Below are 19,359 nucleotides of genomic sequence, written 5' to 3'. Positions count from 1 at the left end.
AATATGGTATAAAAAGCTTGAATATAATTAAACTTGAGAAAACCAACAAAGTAACAAGCATTTTAAAATATTCGGATTACAAACACTTTAAATGTTTTATATGACACACGTTATCCATGGTTTAAATAATTTTCCACCAGGTCTGACTAAAAAAAACTGTCGACATACGATAAGTTCTGCTTATTTTTGTAAAAGTTCCACACTCTTCTAGCCATCATCTTTACACTCGTTAGCTTGATAGTTGTGTCGGTGCTATTGTCCCATCCAAATTGATACGTGGGATCGTTATAATGCATGGTCGGACCACATGGAGTCCAGCAATAATCGTGCTACCACCCGCCTTACTTCAACATAGGACATGCACAGCCACTGGGGTCGTGGGCTCCGAAATTATAGCCTTCAATGTTACTTAATACGTCACCTTTTAATGAAAATTGCTATAATAAAGTATGTATATTAATTTACTAATTATAATCTAAATCTTATAGACGAGAATGGATAAAAGTTGGCTATTTCTTTTACTTTGTACTTTACAACTCAGTCACAGATGGTGCCTGCATGATGTACGGGGTTGCCTACCCATTTTACCAAATTGTAAATCAACAATCGTCAATAAATTCCAAAATACGCATTGTTGCCTATCAATATTTACAGCGAATACAAATATACCGGTCTGCAACATATCCTGAAAATTTCAATGGCATGGGTTATTCATATCATTATCGACGTAATTTGAAAAATCTCGATCTGTTCCGGCTTTTAATTTGTCCCGGTCCGGGTCTGCCTCAATCGCAACTTCTCGGGCCTTTCCGGCAAGCTCGGAAAAACACCTCGAATGTATTACCTAAGCGTCCATGACAACCCCCCTTTTTATAAAATTTGATATAAATACAACACATTTTACGATCTGTTGAGATTTCACCTAGACTTCGTTAAAGCCAATGATATACCCTAAAATATACCACAAAAGCGACACACGAGGCTGTCTAGCCGAAACTTATTTCAATGGGAAGCGAATCCATTTTGTATGAAATTCTAACATCCGGTGATGTTAATACATTAGAGGTGTTTTTCCGAGCTTGCCGGAAAGGACCGAGAAGTTGCGATTGGCATTGCCTATCCATTACTTGTATGGAATACCGAACCCGAAGCTATAAACTGATTGAAACACGCCTTTCCTTTATTAATATTTTCGTAATATCTCATTATTCGAAACAGAATTAGCCCATAATTTTTGCAATTTATAATTTCCTTTCCATAAGGAATATTTAAGCTAAATTACGTTGAATTTGACTCAGTAGTACTTGAGAAGAAGAATTTAAAAAATGCACACCCCCTATTTTTCTACAGTTTCAAGGTTTTCTCAGCTTTTAATAAAGATCGGTCGTTCATTTCTTCAATTTATAAGCAGTTTTAGAGAGGAAGTTCAAAATGTTAAAAATTTACAGACTGATAGCGAACAAGCAGACGACAGACAAAACGTGATCAAAATAGCTCACTTGAGCTTTCAGCTCAGGTGAGCTAAAAAGGGGGTGACTTACCGGGCTGGTAGTAATGTCTTATTTGTTTGTTATGTATTTCCTTGTGAGCTAGTCCTCCCTTGAATGTTGACCTGCCCGTGAATTCAGGGAATTTACCCCGGTTATCCTCACCAAGAAGAAACTGATTACATTCCAAAGAATGACGTTCGTCAGGCCCTCTCAACGTAAACAACTTGCAACAGTAAAGAACACGGTATTTTGAAGGGCTTCTGCGTTGTTCATCCCAAATATTCCCTTTTCCCAAACAACTGCTTGAATTCGGGAAGTATGGGGTCAGCTTATTTTCTTTTCCCCCCAACCTCTCTGCTTAATGCGTCCCTCATTTTACTGTCCAAAATTTTACGGAAACCTGCAAATCTTGGATCTGCCGCATCGAGTAAGTTCTCGTCATTTATTTCACGATCACATAAATATCTTAAAATACCACAGCTAATGTAATAAAAGGTTTCTGCAGGATATTCTTTACCGTCTTTTCTGCGTACTTTCATAGTAAAGCGTCTCAAAATAAAAGTTCAGCTGCATAGCGTCCATGGTTTCGATTTGTGGTATTAAGAATTCCGCCCTTTGACACTGCGCGTTTCGTTCGCGCCGCCAAATTTCAAATATGTGAGTATAATACGTATGAAAAACGGATATTTCTTTTTCGAGATGCGATTTTCTTGACTCTCTATCAAAGCTTGAATTACCTCTTTGTCAGCTTCACAACCAAATCGTGACTCCTCGAAATTTTGAAAATGTTCACTTTTTGTCACCAAGTCTACGTCCATGCCAGAAACCCCGCCCTTCTCTGCGTCGAAGCTCATGTCAAAATTCATAAAATTCTCCATTTCTGCTTCAAAATCCATGTAACACTCCTCAAGTTTATTTTCTCCAAAACACTAGTTCATTTCTATTTTTTCACATGCCTGAGATAAAATTAAGTCCTTATCATTAAAAAAAAAAGGCCCAAATCTCGTAAGGCACCCGTGTTCACTGTTGGAAAGCTGCAACCCGACATCCTTTCTCTTTCACAGCCGGTCAAAGAATATTTTGGCGGGAAAAAGAGAATATGCACGCGGTCACCTGACAAAACCTTTTTTATTGGTCAGGCACCAGGTACTCTTAATAAGACACTTACTATTGGTCTAATTAAAAATCAGGCACCAAACATTTGTCACAAGACACTTACTGATGTTTTAATTGGCGCATGATACAAAAAACTATTGAATATTTACCATAGTGTATACTGAATTATTTGGACGAAGGGCAGAGACTCGTGCTTTGTAACTGCCCTTCGTCCAAATAATTCAGAATACCCATAATAAATATACAATAACTACTACATGTATCCTAAGACATGTCATAAGATGGATCTACTTTCATGACGTAATACCTGGACTTATGTTTTAGTCTACCTTGACCTGCATATTTGATTCCGGAAATGGCATTTTCCATCAAATTTAAATGAGTTCTAATGTTATTGCTTTATCAACCATTTGATTACTTTAATTAAGTTTTTAAAAAGTCGTTTTGCTTTATGATAGATTTGATCAAGTACCAACCCGTATTTATTTAAGAAATAAGGAATTATTCTTTGAGTACTGTGAGGGGATAATTTCGGTCGGGTCGTGGTCAAATCCAATAAAGCCCGAAGGCTTTATGATAAATATATTTCAACTGTATATCTACGCGGGGGTGTTAAGGAAGCATATGGAATCTGAGTTACATGTAATTCCGTGAAATCAAAAATCTTAGTTATTATGTACATATTCAAATAAATAAGCAACGAAACGTAGACCAAAAACATATAAAAAATACTGAAGACAATTTTTGCCAGAAATTAGTTTGTATTACGTAGATTTACACATTGATGACGTCATGACTAAAAGTTGAATGTCGTGTGAATTTGATCGGAAAGCATTGTAAACATATTCAAAATATAACTAATCTAAGAACTCTAATAAAGTATTGTGGTGTGATTTATTGAGAATTGAACATAAGAATACTGGGGGAGATGTTAGTTTTATCAATCATTCGCTAAAAGGTATGTCAATTTGCTTTTATTTCTCGGCCAGGCTTTCCTCTGTCGTTGTTTACGATGTAAAAATCTGACTAGAACAACACTACCCCGCGTATATTGAACTTGGAATTTTATACGTATCGTTAGTTTGATCAATGCTTAAATTGAAAAGTGCTGCTAGAATCCCATGTTGTGTGTTGTTTTAATGCAATTTGCCGTTTTCCGTGCAAACTTTATAAAAGTTGGGAAGGTTTTACGAGAACTGGGTGAATAACTTTTTAATAAGGAAAAACATAGGATTCTAGCAGCGGTTTTGATTAAACTGAGATGTTTTGCCTTCACTTGGTATGTTTATTTTATTTAGGAAACCGCGGGGTAGTGTTGTTCTATCTCCTTTTATGTTAAGGAATATACGTAAGCTATTTATAGTTGTCACGTGATAATGCACCAATGTGGCAGTGATGTACTACCCGATTTTATTGCACTGACATCTATTTTAAAGGATAATACTAAGATTTTGATCTTATTCAAAATAATTATTTAATTTCACGATTTTGAATAAAACAGTCAAAATAAGACGGCATATTGCCCATATGCTTCCTTAACACCCCCGCGTATTCAATATCTGTATGTCTCTTCATTAAATTGTTAATTCCTCATTAAACTTAAATATTTGTATATGCAGCACTGTATGCATCTAAAAACACATTTCCCTAATAGCATGCTTACAGGTTTTCAAAAATGTATGAAAACATAAGCCCAAAAAACTACCGTTAATGAATTTTCCAAAATATGGCAAAATTAATATCATATCCCCGCCAAAAATAAAAAGCCATACTTTATCATTTACCTGATAGTTTAACTCTAAGGTACCGTATTTATAGTATTTTTGAAATATTTTCTATCATCAACACATATATATTCTGATATATTAGAAAATGGTTTTTGGAAATCAGAAATTCCAATTCTTGATATCAGAAAAAAACTCTAATATCAGAATTTTAATTTTAAAAAAAATTAACTTTTGATATTAAAAAAAGTTGAATTTCTGATCTAGAAAATTCGAATTGAGAATTTGATATTTTAATATCAATGAATTAACATTAATTTTTTATATCAAAAATACATTCTAGATATAAAAAATCTTTTCTTGATATAAAATATTTGAATTTTATCCAAACAATTTTCTGATATCTAAAAATCTATATTGGATATCAAGAATTATTTTCTTTCTTTTATATCATGAAATATCAAGAAATATTTTTTGAAATCAGTAATTCAAATTATTGATTCAGTAATTCATTATTTGATATCAGAAATGCATCAAAAATACTGAAACCGCGTCACATACGTTACAGCTATCATACACACGAATGCAACACTTTATATTTAAATAATCTGGTCCTTGATAACCTCGCATTTTTCAGAATCATTTTATACTCATGTACGTCTCAGTACCACAGTTTCATATAAGGGTAATCAAAAAGCAAAAAACTATTTTGAAGATTTCTGCTCTAGCCTTAATTTTTTTATTTCAAGAATGCGACTGAATAGAAAGTCTAGAGGGATTTTAAATTGCAAATGACGTGAAGTATATACGTCAATGGAAACATTGAATTCTAGAACATAAATGCATTATTATAGACCCCCTTTTACAGCGTCAGGCAACGACGGTTTTGTCAATCAATTTGTCTGACAACTCTTACAATACCGAGTAACTGTAAAAAGGACGAGAAACGAATTATTATTATAACAGATCTACATTTACATGTATATGTTTTTTGATAAATCATCTCTAGGTGGAGATTATTTTTAATCTTGATTTAAGGAATACTGGCAACCTTATGTTTAAAAAATATGATATAAACAACATTTCACTTTTGTTTGATCTTGGATCTAATTTCATGAGCGAGATCAAACAACAGTGATATATTCCATACGTAACACAATTTGATGACGACAGCGGGGGACTATTGGTTATTAAGATTAAAATTCAGGAGGAATATGCATGTACTTTTCACAATGTCTTATTAATACATGAAAGTGTAAGTGAACTAAGATAAGATACAGCCCATGCTATTTTCATTTTCTCTCTCTTTAATACAAGCATGATACTCCATTTAAAGAATTGATTTAACCCTTTTAAAACATTTTCCTGAATACTTTGTGCCAAATTGATTGAAATTTTGGAAGTGGTTCAAGGGAAGTCGAAAACATACAGTATATGTAAAAAGATTATAGACGCTAGGCATAAAGGGTGACAAGCTCAGCTAAAAATGTTTGTTTAGGTGAGATAAAACCTTTGAGATTGCATAATTTATAGCATCTGTTGTAAACAGCCTTCCGTAGATATTTTAAGATCTTAGTATCAATGGAATGTCAAAGAGTTGGAATGGAAATCAAGTGACAAATATCGATTAAATTAGACCCAACATACGGACGAATATCAAACTTTTATAACTGCTCATATTCTATAGTTGGCACTTTTATTTAGATAAGAGCCACTTTATTGACGACGCAAAAATAAGAGTGGAACAAACGATAGTCTAGAGAATAACCTGTCTTCCTGGTAAACGTGTTTTTTTTGGAAGACAGTTTAAAAAGACAAAGCACATACTCGTATTGATCAAAACTTTATTGTGTTGACTTGGTTTGGAATTTCTCGGTTTTGCAGTGCAGCACCATAAAATTAAACGTCTTAGTTATGGGTCTTTTTGCCTCAACAAAGCAAAAAAATATTTCAAAATATTAAAGCAACCAGATATCTAAACTTCAAGGGCGAATCAGCTTGCTAGATATAGCAAGATAGTTTAACCCTTTCGGTAAATACAAGTTAAAATGTCAAAACGTAGACTTTGTTTAGGGTTGAAGATGCTGGTAAAGATACCAATCATTGCATATAGACCATATACTTGGACTAGAACAATGAATTAATGATAAGTAAATCAAAGTTGAGTACTTATTTATTCATTTCAAAACAAGCAATGCTATATACATAACAAAGAGACATTCCATATACACAGTTAAGATTTTTTTTACGGAAAGTGCTCAGGAATAATAACCTACTACTTTATGTACAACACTGAAAAAGTCTGAAAATCCAAATAAAGGAATTTTTCGTTCCAAAATGTACTCGAGTTACATTTACATGCTTTGATGTCATTTTAGATATTAGTGATGATATTCTTCACTGTCTAGTTACGAAACGACACAGCACTTGTGATGCCGACAACAACAATGGTTACAACTATTTGTACCTTTATTGCAGGTCGGTGTCTCTGATATTTGTTGATTTTTCAGGAATAGCTCTTCACCCTGCAGGAATAAGAATAATGTTTTAAGTATTCTAAACATATTGTAAATGCGTTTGCATTAAGAAGAAGGAGAAAAAGAAAGCATTATTTAAAAAAAAAAAAAAGAGCTATTATAATTATATATTTGATTGATTCATCTTTGTACTTGGCATTCATGCAGGTGGACGTATATAAGAATTGGAATGCTTTTTATTCGTTAAACAATATTTCTCATATGTTTAGTGGGGGTTTTTTCTCGTTTTTAAGCGTAATTGAAGCTATTCTTTTTCGATGAAAGTACCCAAGATAACAATTTAGACACTGTAATATACCAGTCAGGTATATATTGTTTATATACAACACACAAATAAATCTCTCTCTCCCTTTTTTTTACAGAGATTCCTCCCTCTAAACTTTCTTTCTGTATTGTACCTCTTAAAGCAGGTTCCTACGGTTTTCCAATGATTGTTGTTTTACATCAAACTGTTTACTACCCTTATCTCACAATTCTTTTCTCCCTTTTCACTCTTTACTTACTTTTTGTTGGACGCGTTCTGCTTGTTCACTTGCGGCATTTGTTTGCGTCTTTACTTTTTGTAGACATTTTTCTATTTCATCCGTTAATGGATACTCGACCCCTTTGGAACTTTTTGCATCATTTTTATTCTTATTCTTTATTTTTTAAAAAAGAAGACAAAAATGTTGATAAAAAGTAGAGATATCAGTTATTTGGAAAGGTCTTCAAAAATCAATGTTTTTTTTACAATATCCCTTGGTGACATTTAGCTTTGAAAATTTGCACATCGTGCAGACATGTTTCGAGAGTTTTTTTTTGGAGAAAAAGTGGAATTAAGGTCAGATAAGTAAGACGGACATACAGCAGACATAACACTTCTTTTTGTTGGGGGTAAAAAATGTGCATTATGCATTAGTCTCGCCAAAAAATACATTTAAACACCGGTATACTTGTACCATATCTACAAAGTAAGACTTTTCCTAGCTATATATGTTCCCAGTAGCACATATCCCTTTTAATTAGATATTAAGCTCTTTGATTTAAAAATTTTCATTTTTGCTTTGCAGACGCATAAAGTAGAAAGCAAAAAAAATATTGTGTTAGAATCAGTATTACAGAATCAAAAACACATGAAATATTTTCCAACATAATCTTTGATCATTTAAATTCATTATGATTCAAATATTTTAAGCGTGATTGTGAGTGTTTTTAGAATCAAATTGGAAATAGGATTTATATATTTGTAATCCATGTATTTTAAATCGGCTGCATGTGAAATGTAAATAAAAGTTTATTTTTGTATTAACTGCCACATGTTAATTTATACATTATACAACAGGACATTTTCTTCACCACAAAACAAGAAGAAATATTACCATTCCCATTTAAATTAGATTTTCGGCCATCATTTCATTGCGAGAATAGGATGTAGTTTACTACACACTTTGGATATTCTTTATGACCCTCACAATAACGAAGTGTTAATGTTGATAAAAGTTTCAAGTTCATTTTAAAGGTTTATGCTAAAGGGACCAATTCCCATATCTGTGAGGACACAAGAAAAGTAATAACATGCATTTATCGTAGACCTTCCAAGTAAACTGACTAACACTTCAGTCAAAGTAACCCTATTAGCCACTGTGTTTCTCTATATCCAGATAAAACCAGCTATAACCAAAAATACAAACTTGAACAATAATAACCAAAGAAATTTTGATTAGTACACCAAACACCAACAAAGATGCTCCTTGTAAAACCTACCAATCGTCATTAAGTCAGTATTGCTATTTCTTTAATTTTAGCACGAATTTTGCACATCGGGCACCAGGATAAAGAAGAAGTCGTAGATTTTATTCAAGACGTAAAAACGTTACTTTTTCTTAAGAAACAGTAATGAACCTAACTCGAGAGAAAATTCGGTCCTTATTTACCTTTTCATATCGAGGCTCTGTTAATCCTGACAAGCAAAGTATAACTAGACAATAATCCCACATAGCTATGTAACGTGTTTAATGTTTATTGGAACTTTATAATGGTTTCTCTACGAAGCAAGCATGTACTTCATTATTGTAGAGGTAAAGAGTGCATTATTAAATAGATATGTCTCACCAGTTGTATTTTTTAAAACAATCTTTTATTTACAGTAACGTCGTAGCAAAAAGTATAAATGTTGTATGTACCTGTGTAACAGCTCTTTAAAACATCTAATGGTTCGCTATAACCAATATGTTGCGTACAATGATAATATTGGAGGTGTAAGGAAAGACTTATGCAGCATTTTTTTTTTGGGGGGGGGGGTGTGGGGGGTGTTCAATTCAGTTGTAGAAAAACACAGCCAAGGCTCTTGGTTGGTAACTTCTGGATAACTCGTGTGATTAAATTTTACAGCCTGACTATCTGCATATTTATTCTTTCTATTTTTTGAAATTTTATGTCAGCCCCACCTTCAAATTTATTTGGTATGTAGAAGTTTATAATGCACAAAAAAGATCAAACTGGAGCGTTGAAGCTAAGAGCTATCATGATATGTCATCAATATCATTTGATAAAGTATTGTCCATGTGATAAAGCAAATATTTTATTACCTGGGTTATATCTATTGCATGTTTATATGGATTAAATTTGAGGATCAAACTAAGGGGCTATTCTCTTGGGGGTTTTTTTACCAATTTTTTTGGTTTTAGGAAATATGAGTATTGTTTATAATAAAACAAGCATTGCAATATTAACATTTATTTTCCAAAAACGAAAGTAAAGTAAAAGCGTTTAAATATTTTCTATTTAATCATTTTATCACTGTAAGATTAATTATGAATGATAGAATATTTATAATACATATTTAAAAAAGACGAAAACATCTGTGCTCAAATATCGAAAGTACGAACCTTTTTTACAGGATGAAAAAGCAAAAACACGTAATTATTTAAAAGCAAGTTCGGTAAAATTTACATGTACACTAATTTCAGGTTACAGTTAACTGGTAATTAATTATGTAATCTCTACAAACGATTTCGAAGAAGTTCAAGGCATCCTTTTGCTATAAATCTTGACTTAGAGAAAACCTTACCATCTTTTTATTCCTAGAAATCGTTCATCTAGATAAAATACGATAAGTCTTGGCAAGCAGTTTTGTCCTGTTGCTAAGAATTGATCTTTGGTTTCTAACTATTCAACATTATGTAACAGGTTTTATTTAACTAGAACTGAGCTTTTTGCAAAGCAACAAAAAGGTCTTCCGTTGCAGCTTCGTGTCGAAAAGGGATTTTAAATGATAATAGCCATGATATTATTTACTTTTGCTTAAAAATTATTAAATGTATGGCATGTATAAGCTCCTGGTTGAAAAAGACAGCAATTACAATCCAGCTATTATAATAAAGTCACGGAAAAACAGGTTGTTTTTCTTTTTAACACTTTTGACAACATATTAATGTTTCAAAATTTGTGCGAAATATAATTAACACTGTGCCGGATAATTATGCCAGTGCCAAGGTGGCATTTTTGCACCCGCTTAAGCTGCATATATCGAAAAATTCAAATATGCCATATGATAGACCATTGCTTAAAGAGTTCACAACCACCTCTGTTATTAGTGTATCTCACCTGTCAGGTAAGATAGTTACCTTTCAAAAATAAGTTCCTATAGGAAAATAATTTTTCCCATAGGAAAATCAATATTCCTATAGGTTTTTTAAAATTTCCTATCGGAATACAAGAACTTCCTATAGGAATTTCAATTCCAAAAGTTTTTGATAGAATCCGATAGGAAAACTTAATATCCTATAGGAAAACTACATGTCTGAATCAAATTCCTAGAGGAATTACCATTCTCCTATAGGAAATATAATTCCTACTGGACTTTTAAAAAATCATTTAGGATTGTCAATATTTCCTGTAGGAGAGTCAATTCTCCTATGGGAATTATCATTTTCCGATGGGATATTAATTTTTAAAGTTAAATATCTCATCTGTCAGGTGAAACACACTAAAAACAAAAGTGGTTATATACTAATTAGACATTGGTCTATCATTCGGTATACATGGATTTTTCCGAAACTGCATCTTAAGCGGTTGCAAAAATGCCACCTTGGCACTGGCATAATTATCCGGCACAGTGTTAATATGTTGGAAGAATTTATCAGCAACTTCAAAACAGTAAATGCCATATTAATGAGAATATTTTATTGCTGGAAAGAGGTTGACCGATCAAAAAAAGTTAGATCTTTTTGATTTATTAGATTTTCTGTCCTTTGTGTTTCACAACTATACATCATTGGGATCTTGAACTTCTCATGATCACTTCACACTAATAAACCACAAGTATTGTGTGTATGAAGCAATGACCTAGTCTTTTGCCACGAGAGAGAACACATGGTCCAGACTACAGTGTATACAGTTCTATGCTATAACATTGACTCTTTACACAATACACTTCAGGTGATTGTTGCCCATAAAGCAAAACCAAAGCAAAAACTAAATGTACCTGACATCATTTAAATGGTGTCCCTCTTAAAAAGCATCCGACCACTTTGAAAATGGATATAATAAAAAGCTTTCCACGTAACATTTAAAGTTTTAAATTTTGACTATGAATTTATTAAAACTTTACACAGTGGTCTGTGATATGACCATGACATTTAAAAACTATCTTGATCGAAGGTCACTATACATCCTTTACTTAAAAGCTTTCTTATTAGTAATGTATGAGCTAGACCGAATCATTAGGAAAAAAGTACAATTATAGTTAGATAAAGATTTTTCAAACAGGTCTCATAAAACCCTGACCTTTCATCCAGAAACTTTGTTCAAGGTCACTTGACACTCATTATGTGGCGTACTTGGAGTAAACATTTTACATGAGTTTGAGTAAAAATATATCTCATACTTCTTATAATTAGACATTTTGCAAACTCTGGACCCATAAAACGTGTTCTGTCTTTATTTATTTGTCTCTAAACTTTGCTACACGTCTGATGAATATTAATGTGATACGCCATTTATAACGTCACTGTGCATAAGTGTGGGAAAACCCAGCATTAAAAACACGAGGGAAGAACAGTTTGTTTACAAATTGGAATCATTAATTATGTGTAATAAAAATGAAACAAGATTTTAGCATCGTCGACACGGTAAACAGGTAAACACTATCTCGCTAAGGGATGTATGTACTGACGGTGTTTATTCTTTATTCAAAAATTCCTCTAAATGAAAATCCACTTGTGGTTTTTAACTTATACAGTAAAGAAACTGCTTAATTCCTATTCTATTAATCTACATGGTATCCGATGACAATCTTCCCTTTGTTCCTATCCTTGTCAGTCCGTCTCATTTCTTTCCTTGCCAAATCTGTCAATCTGTCAAACTGTCTACCCCTCTTTCTCGTCGACGCCATTGTTGTTTATAGACCAAGATGTGTGTTACGTGACCCTTTTATGGCGGGGTTATTCAAATATTTTGTATGTTTTACCGGCACGTAACAAAATAAAATAGATATTTTTTTTATTTCTTGTATCTTTGTTATGCGATTGACTTGGGCAGCGTAATTTATGTGAAAGCCCTATCTTTAAATGAAGTAAGGAAGCAAATAACCAGATTTTATTATTCTTCTCTATTAAAAATACGCCACATATACCATAATGTACTTTAGAAATTTAAAACAGACATGATCAAAATTTATCCGAATCAATCACTCATACCTGTAGTAATATATATGTGTAACGTATCGAGCTACTTATACTGCCAGGGGGAGTATTCGTGCCTGGTTATTCACAGGTTTTATGTGTACACTAAGAAGTTTTAAAATATAATGATTTTCTATTGATTGTCAAAAATGATTGGTATAGCCTAACCATACTTAGGTTAGTAATCAACAAATAAGTTCAGGGAATCTAGTATATTTACAAACACGACAAGGGTATAATAAAAATATAATTGATGTGTGATGTACTTGTGCTGCCGTGTTCAGGTCGAACAGTACACACCCACAGTGACAATCCACTGAGGTCAACCACTCAGCTAAAATGACTGACCGTTCTCAGATTACCGCATATACTGTAGTCTGTCCCAAGATATTTTTGCCGCATATTTTCTTAAATTATTCAATATTTATAAATACCTCTTGGTTCAGACGATGTTCATTCAAAAGTATTAAAAAATCCCAAGATTTCCCCTTTGAAACGCCCCCTCTAGCTTGTCTGGTATCAGTACACGGCTAAAAATAAAAAGTCTACGAGGTTTTTCCATTGCCAAGGAGATGAAGACGCCCGGATGATAACGTTGAAAAATTGCGCGAGGTGTCCCGAGTATTTCCGAATGGAGAAAAGATGTCAACATTCCCCATTATAAATCTCCGTAGGAAATCTGTTTTCGTTCCTGTGAATTTTTACGAGGGAAAAATGATAATGTGTGAATGAAGTTATCTTGGGAATTTTCCCTTTCATCGATTTTAATTGCACTTCAGTCACAGGTATGTGTATTTTTATTAAAAATCGTTCAAATATGCAGCATAAATATCTTGGGACAGACTATAACATAGGCTGCTTTATTCAGGACGGACAGTATATGTGGTAGCCCTTCAACCACTGTGCACACTGTAGGCTACCTTATTCATGACAGACAGTGGGCACAACGGCCTGGATGACAGTATGATCAGCCACTAAAGCAATTCAATGGCTAGACTCTGTGACGAAAGCCTTCTGTGGCAAGCCAAAACGACTGCACTACCTAACGCAAAATACCAAGAGGACAACCTCTCTATGGCCTGCCAAAAATACTCAGTACAGTTACGAACGGACGAGCTCTGTATTAACAAAATACCTTTCATTCAATTTCACAATCGTCTTCTCTGTTCTGCTTATCTTCAAGTAAGCAGCCGACAACTGATTCACCGTCTTATTTATACCCTTGTGTCAAGTGACATAAACAAAGAAACGAAAAAAAGAACCGTTCGAGCTAAACCTAGAATATCCGGTATCATTACATATCCATAACACTATAATTTCAATTGTTAATTTACTATTATTTTAACAGAACTCTATCTATAAGACACTACAGGAGGCCGACCTTAGTTTTCGTTGCGCATGTTTTTGCGAACTGTAGTATATATAATCATAAATTTATACTTCTTATGATTTTATTTTCGATATCATTTATAGAATTGAACACAAAATACATATTACATGTAAAAATATTTAGATTTTTAAAGGAAATTTTTATTTTTCAAACGATTTTCCCGTTGTGCGGTAAGGGAGCGTTGCAATTGCGCTTTTATGACAAAATAAATATGATTATAATAGAATTAATTATGAATCAAAGTACTGAAGTACTGACGGGAGTTGATTTTATCTTGCGTGGTAATTAGTTTCATAATATGAATTTTAATTAGACTTTTCAGACAAGAATTTAGAGCCCCATATGAATCATGTTGTGTAATATTTAAAGATAGATTTCAAACTATGTATTAGTAATCGACACAATTCTAATAATTGTATGGATCCAAGCACTATTGGTATTGAACTCCAGTCTCGTTCAACCAGACGCGCAGCTGTCTCCGTTAATCTCCGACAAGCAAGAAAGCCTCTCTGTTTGTCGGAGATTTACGGAGACAGCCGAGTTTTGGTTGAACGAGACTATATTAAACTCTGGCGTAGGAATACATGAGCCTACATAAATATCTAAATTGTTCGTATTATATAAAATCTTACTATTTTCATAGTGTTTATAGATAAGTTTCCTGGGAAAACAATGCTTCAGCATACATTACAACGAATTTTTCTATTATATTCAAGAACTAAGACTTGTCAGCGGTGATGATTTGTGCTTAGGTCCAAACATTGTTTCTCTTTCGGTTTGCCAGAGTGACTGCATAGGAGAGTTGATTAAATTCAACTCCCAAAAAATGAAGCTTTGTACGTAGGAGTACGTTGTAAGAAATAAGTTAAACATAAAAGAAAAAGTCAAAATTGTACGCCGTAGAAATTTTGTACACCGAATGATGTTATCCTCGACAAGACTGTCAGTATCTTTTGAATGAATCCATTGAACCAATCTTCATTCGTAATGCTCTAAATATATAGCACAATTTGGTGTATTTTTATATTTTAAGATGATCCCCACTAAAAACCAGAGGTCAGAGTTCAGTAGTCTTTACACATAATGTAAGAAATGATATTACTAATCATATAAAACAATTTGAGAAAAAAAACTATTATAGTATTTTTTAATCTGCTTCGAAGTGCGGAAAATGACAGTTTCCTATATATTCCTGTAGTAAATGTAACTCTATTTTGAGATGGTCCCTAAAAAGAACCAGATGGTCAATTTTCCTAAAACTTTGCAAATAAACTAGTAAATTTTCGACAAAAAACGTTTCTTTCTCTTTTATGGCCTGAATCTAAACATAATCTGTTTTAAAATCAAATAATCAATGAATCCCTGAATTCTGGACATCGATCAGCGAGAGTTTTTTTTTTATCGTGCGAGCACCTTGCACGATACATGTACATGTTACATTGCAACACGGAACTTTGGTTTTCAACTGCCTAACGATAAACGCTTCGAGAGTATTTCTTATAACAAAAACTCTACTTTTTGCTTCCTTTTAAATTAATGCATTCAAATTCTCGCTCTCTTGCTCTCTTTGTACTTTCATGATTTTCCTTATTGGCCGTTAGTTTCTACTGGCTTAATGGCTGCTGTTACTGGCTGCTTACTTCAGCATGGTTATAATGCCTAACAATGGAGTGAACTTTTGATAATTTTGGTTTCATCATTAATTCTGGGTGATATATTTGCATACCCAGTACTTTGTAGTAGGGGGGAAATCATCAATGCAGGTATAATTAATGAACAATATCGAGTCTACTCTTTCATCGCCAATAAACAGAATTTTGTTTTATAGTGTCTTTTATCTCGAAATAATTTTAATGTGCTATCGTTCGTAATAATGAGATACATGTAAATGTAACTCGTTAAGATGACAACCATACCCCGATACTATACGTCAGTATCTTTTTTTTTAAGATATACCCCTTCATTCACTTTAAATTTATTTGAATCTGAATTCAATTTCTGTTACTTTCTGTAAACTGCAGTAAAATTTACAAATACTGTTTAGACAATTTCACAAACAAAAAAATTACACCGGCAGATCATATTTTGTAAATGATAGATACAAGCTTTCTCAAAAGTTTCTTTATCATAATGAAACTCCCCAAGTCCCACTTTGGTGCAGATAACACGAAGAGTTCGGCAAAATTCTTTGCATTGTATTCACCTTGTAGTCATCATTTTCACACTCGTTAGTTTAACGGTTGTTTCGGCGGTACAGTTCCATCCAAATGGATAGGTGGGGTTGTTAAAAGGCATTGTAAGACCGCATGGGCTTAAACAACAAGCGCCCCACCACCCGCCGTACTGCAACATAGGACATCCGCAGCCACTGGGGTCAAGGTCGTAGGCTCCGAAAGGATGGCTCTCATAATAACGTAACATGTCACCTAAAATTTATTTAACCTATTTTGAAATTAAATTAAAGTATAATGTGTATGAAAAATCATTTAGACGAGAGTGGATTAGAGTTGTCTATAAATATTACATTGTTAACTATACAACTCCGTCATCGAATATGCTTGCTGTAACAGTAACTTCAAACAACAGTAACATCTAGTATATGCATGAATACACTTGTTTAAACCGAATCCCACCCAAACGTAATGATGGAATATATTTGAAAAATATAAAATGTGTTTTTTACGCCTTTTCAAATGAAAGAATACTAATTTATAAAAAAAAAATTACTACAACAATAAAAAAAATCGTACTTGCGTGTCCCGTCATCGCGGAGACTTTTTTGAGTTTGTACTGGCTGGAAGCACTGGATATGATGATGTCAACATAATTCACATACCGGAAGCTTGCGTCATTGTACTTCAACTCAATGTACAGAGGGGAACTCCAAGAGGAGGTCAGATAATTAAAATAATCATTTCCTGTAATAAAAATCAAAAGAAAACGTGTAAATTAGAATGAGAAAGAGGTGGAGGTGTCCGTCTGAGTGCACATGTGCGCATGCGTGCAACATACTAGTATCTACATAATTCATGTAGTAATTATGACAAACGTGACCCTGTTATTATCTTTCTTTCTTTTTTATGAGAAAGCATCTATTTTTCAGAAATTGTTTTCATGTGTTACCGTTCAGCTTTGATAGTACCCTAACCACCTGGTTTATCATTTTATATTTACCTAGCCACATTTCTGTGAATGGAGACCCAAACCCGTCCTGGTACTCGGCAAACGTCCGGTTGAAGTCCACGGATCCGTCATGTCGGTAGAGAATTACCTTCATAGAATGGCGGATTGTTTAGCGACCATTATACATGTATATTAAGTTATGAAATAAAATGTGAGCATGCACATATACCCAATGCTATCATATGACAATGCCACACAAAAGAAAATAGTCATCGATATTGAATTCAATAAACCTATTGCTAATGTAATTGATTCATATTGATTGATCAACAATTTAATTGCTTGATTTATGGATTGATTGATTAAACAATCCTATTGCTGACCCATGGTCATTATTGGACGAAAAAATGACCCTTTCCCCAAGAAGAATAAGTGCAATTTTCATAAAAATGAGCATAATCTACGTGAAGAAAAGTGACCCCTGTTAAATAATGATCCCCTTATAAATTTAAGTTTTTCAGTCTCATTTCTTGTTATAAATAAAATCATCTCTACAATATTGTCATTTTTATCGCAGTTAACAGAAAGTGGCTTTAAATTATAGTTCATTTTCAGTTAAACTTAAAGTAAAAGGAGGAGTATCTATACTACTATATTAAAATAATAGACTCGAATTTTTTGTCTTTAATACCGAGAAATCGGAAGAATACTGTCTTTTGTTTTTTATATTTTAAACATCATTGGCACTTAAAGATTACCAATTTGTTTTTATTTTTTCTCAGTTAAGCTTCGCTAATTAATAATCAACGAAAATTCCTTAAAAAATCCCGGAAATCACCTGAATTTTTTGGATTTTACAATCTTGCGCTTGCGCAATACATTCACGCTAACGGGATCTTTAGCTTATGTTTCCAGAATATCACATCCGCATGAATAAACTCAGAAATGATAATACAAATACGGGTAAATTTTCATTCGACTTTTGCTATATATTCTGTTCATATATATTAATGATTTCTTATGAGAGAATGTATAAAATAACAAATATACATTTCAACTAAGTACTTACTTTTGTCTTCGTATTTGTTAGGAGAGTGAAGATTGAATATGTTTTATCGTAAAAATGAATAATGTCCTACGGACCCAGTTTTACAAAGAAAATACGTGTACGTCGGTGAAAAGGTGTTGAATTCTTCCATTCTATGGATTAAAATTTTTAGTTGAAAGGTATTTGCAGTCTCAAAAAGGTTTGTTGTGATGAATTTGACTGTTATTTTCAAGGCAATTTCATTAACTTTCTCCAAAATCGTTCCGGAGCGATTCTGCAATTTTCTGCTACATTACGGGTATAAGGGAGGCATTCTAACTGTGGTGAGGGCCTTTCCCGAGACACAGATTATTCAAACTATGGAAAGTGCAGTGAAATTAATAGCATTATTGTAGGTTTATAGCTTTGTTATGTAAATGCCAATAATAAGGTGTGTCACTGTACCTATTTCGTAAATGTCCGATATGCAATGTCAACCCGTGCACGCACGGGTCAAAGTCTAGTATTATAGAAAATTAGAATCCTTTTTGTTATAGCAAGATACTGATATATTGTACTGAAGTTTAGTTCTCACCTTAGCGACTTACATGTATCTCATCATTACCAGTGAAAACACATTTAATTATTTCGATATACGAGTCACTATATAACGAAATTATATTCTGTTTATTGGCAATCAAAGAGTAGACCCTATATTGGTCATGAATTATACTTGCATTGGCGTGTATAATTATCCCCTGCAAATAACCACTGGCTATGCAAGTGCAGTACCCAGAATTATTAATAAAGCCAAAATTATAAAAAGGTTACTCCATTATTCAGAATAATTACTCGTATAATATATCTATCAAATCTGAAGTTTAAAAATAAAACCTTGTTCGCAATCAAAACAATTTCTTACGTTTTACAAAAAAAATGCATAAAAATTAACTAAAATATTCGTGTGTCGAGGATCTTTAAATTGAAATATTAAGAGGGATCGATGGTCGTAGTCATTTCTTATCTTTTATTTAAATCTCATAAAAAGAAGAGCTCTGTGTGAAGGTATAGGACACTGATTCATTTTAAAGCTTAAACTTTGGATTTTTGTCTTTACTAGATGTTAGTATATGGACAAAAATATTTATATTAATGTTTACGACAGATATTAAAGGGGCATGGTTAGAAATTTAGTCAGAAATTATTTGTCCGATTTTAATGTTTACAATGCTTCAGTAAGGCATTTTCAATAGGCAACCAAACTTTGAATATCATCCGTTGAGTTATAA

The 19,359-nt window shown here is 33.0% G+C and overlaps 1 long non-coding RNA gene and 1 pseudogene across 1 annotated transcript; both read right to left on the bottom strand.

Annotated features, from left to right (window-relative positions):
• Positions 1-503: 503 nt before the first annotated feature.
• The window catches only part of LOC128177066 (uncharacterized), a 47,906-nt pseudogene continuing 29,050 nt past the window's right edge, over positions 504-19,359 (bottom strand).
• LOC128174850 (uncharacterized) lies at positions 6,362-9,992 on the bottom strand. Its single transcript, XR_008242589.1, has 3 exons — positions 9,917-9,992; positions 7,371-7,505; positions 6,362-6,855 (listed from the first exon to the last, which is right to left on the bottom strand). It is a non-coding gene; the product is annotated as an uncharacterized LOC128174850 (long non-coding RNA).

The sequence above is a fragment of the Crassostrea angulata genome, chromosome 1 (genome assembly GCF_025612915.1).
Source record: "Crassostrea angulata isolate pt1a10 chromosome 1, ASM2561291v2, whole genome shotgun sequence".
NCBI classification, from domain to species: domain Eukaryota; kingdom Metazoa; phylum Mollusca; class Bivalvia; order Ostreida; family Ostreidae; genus Magallana; species Magallana angulata.
Note: the sequence above shows the minus strand (reverse complement) of the source record. Positions and strands in the feature narration are given on the sequence as shown.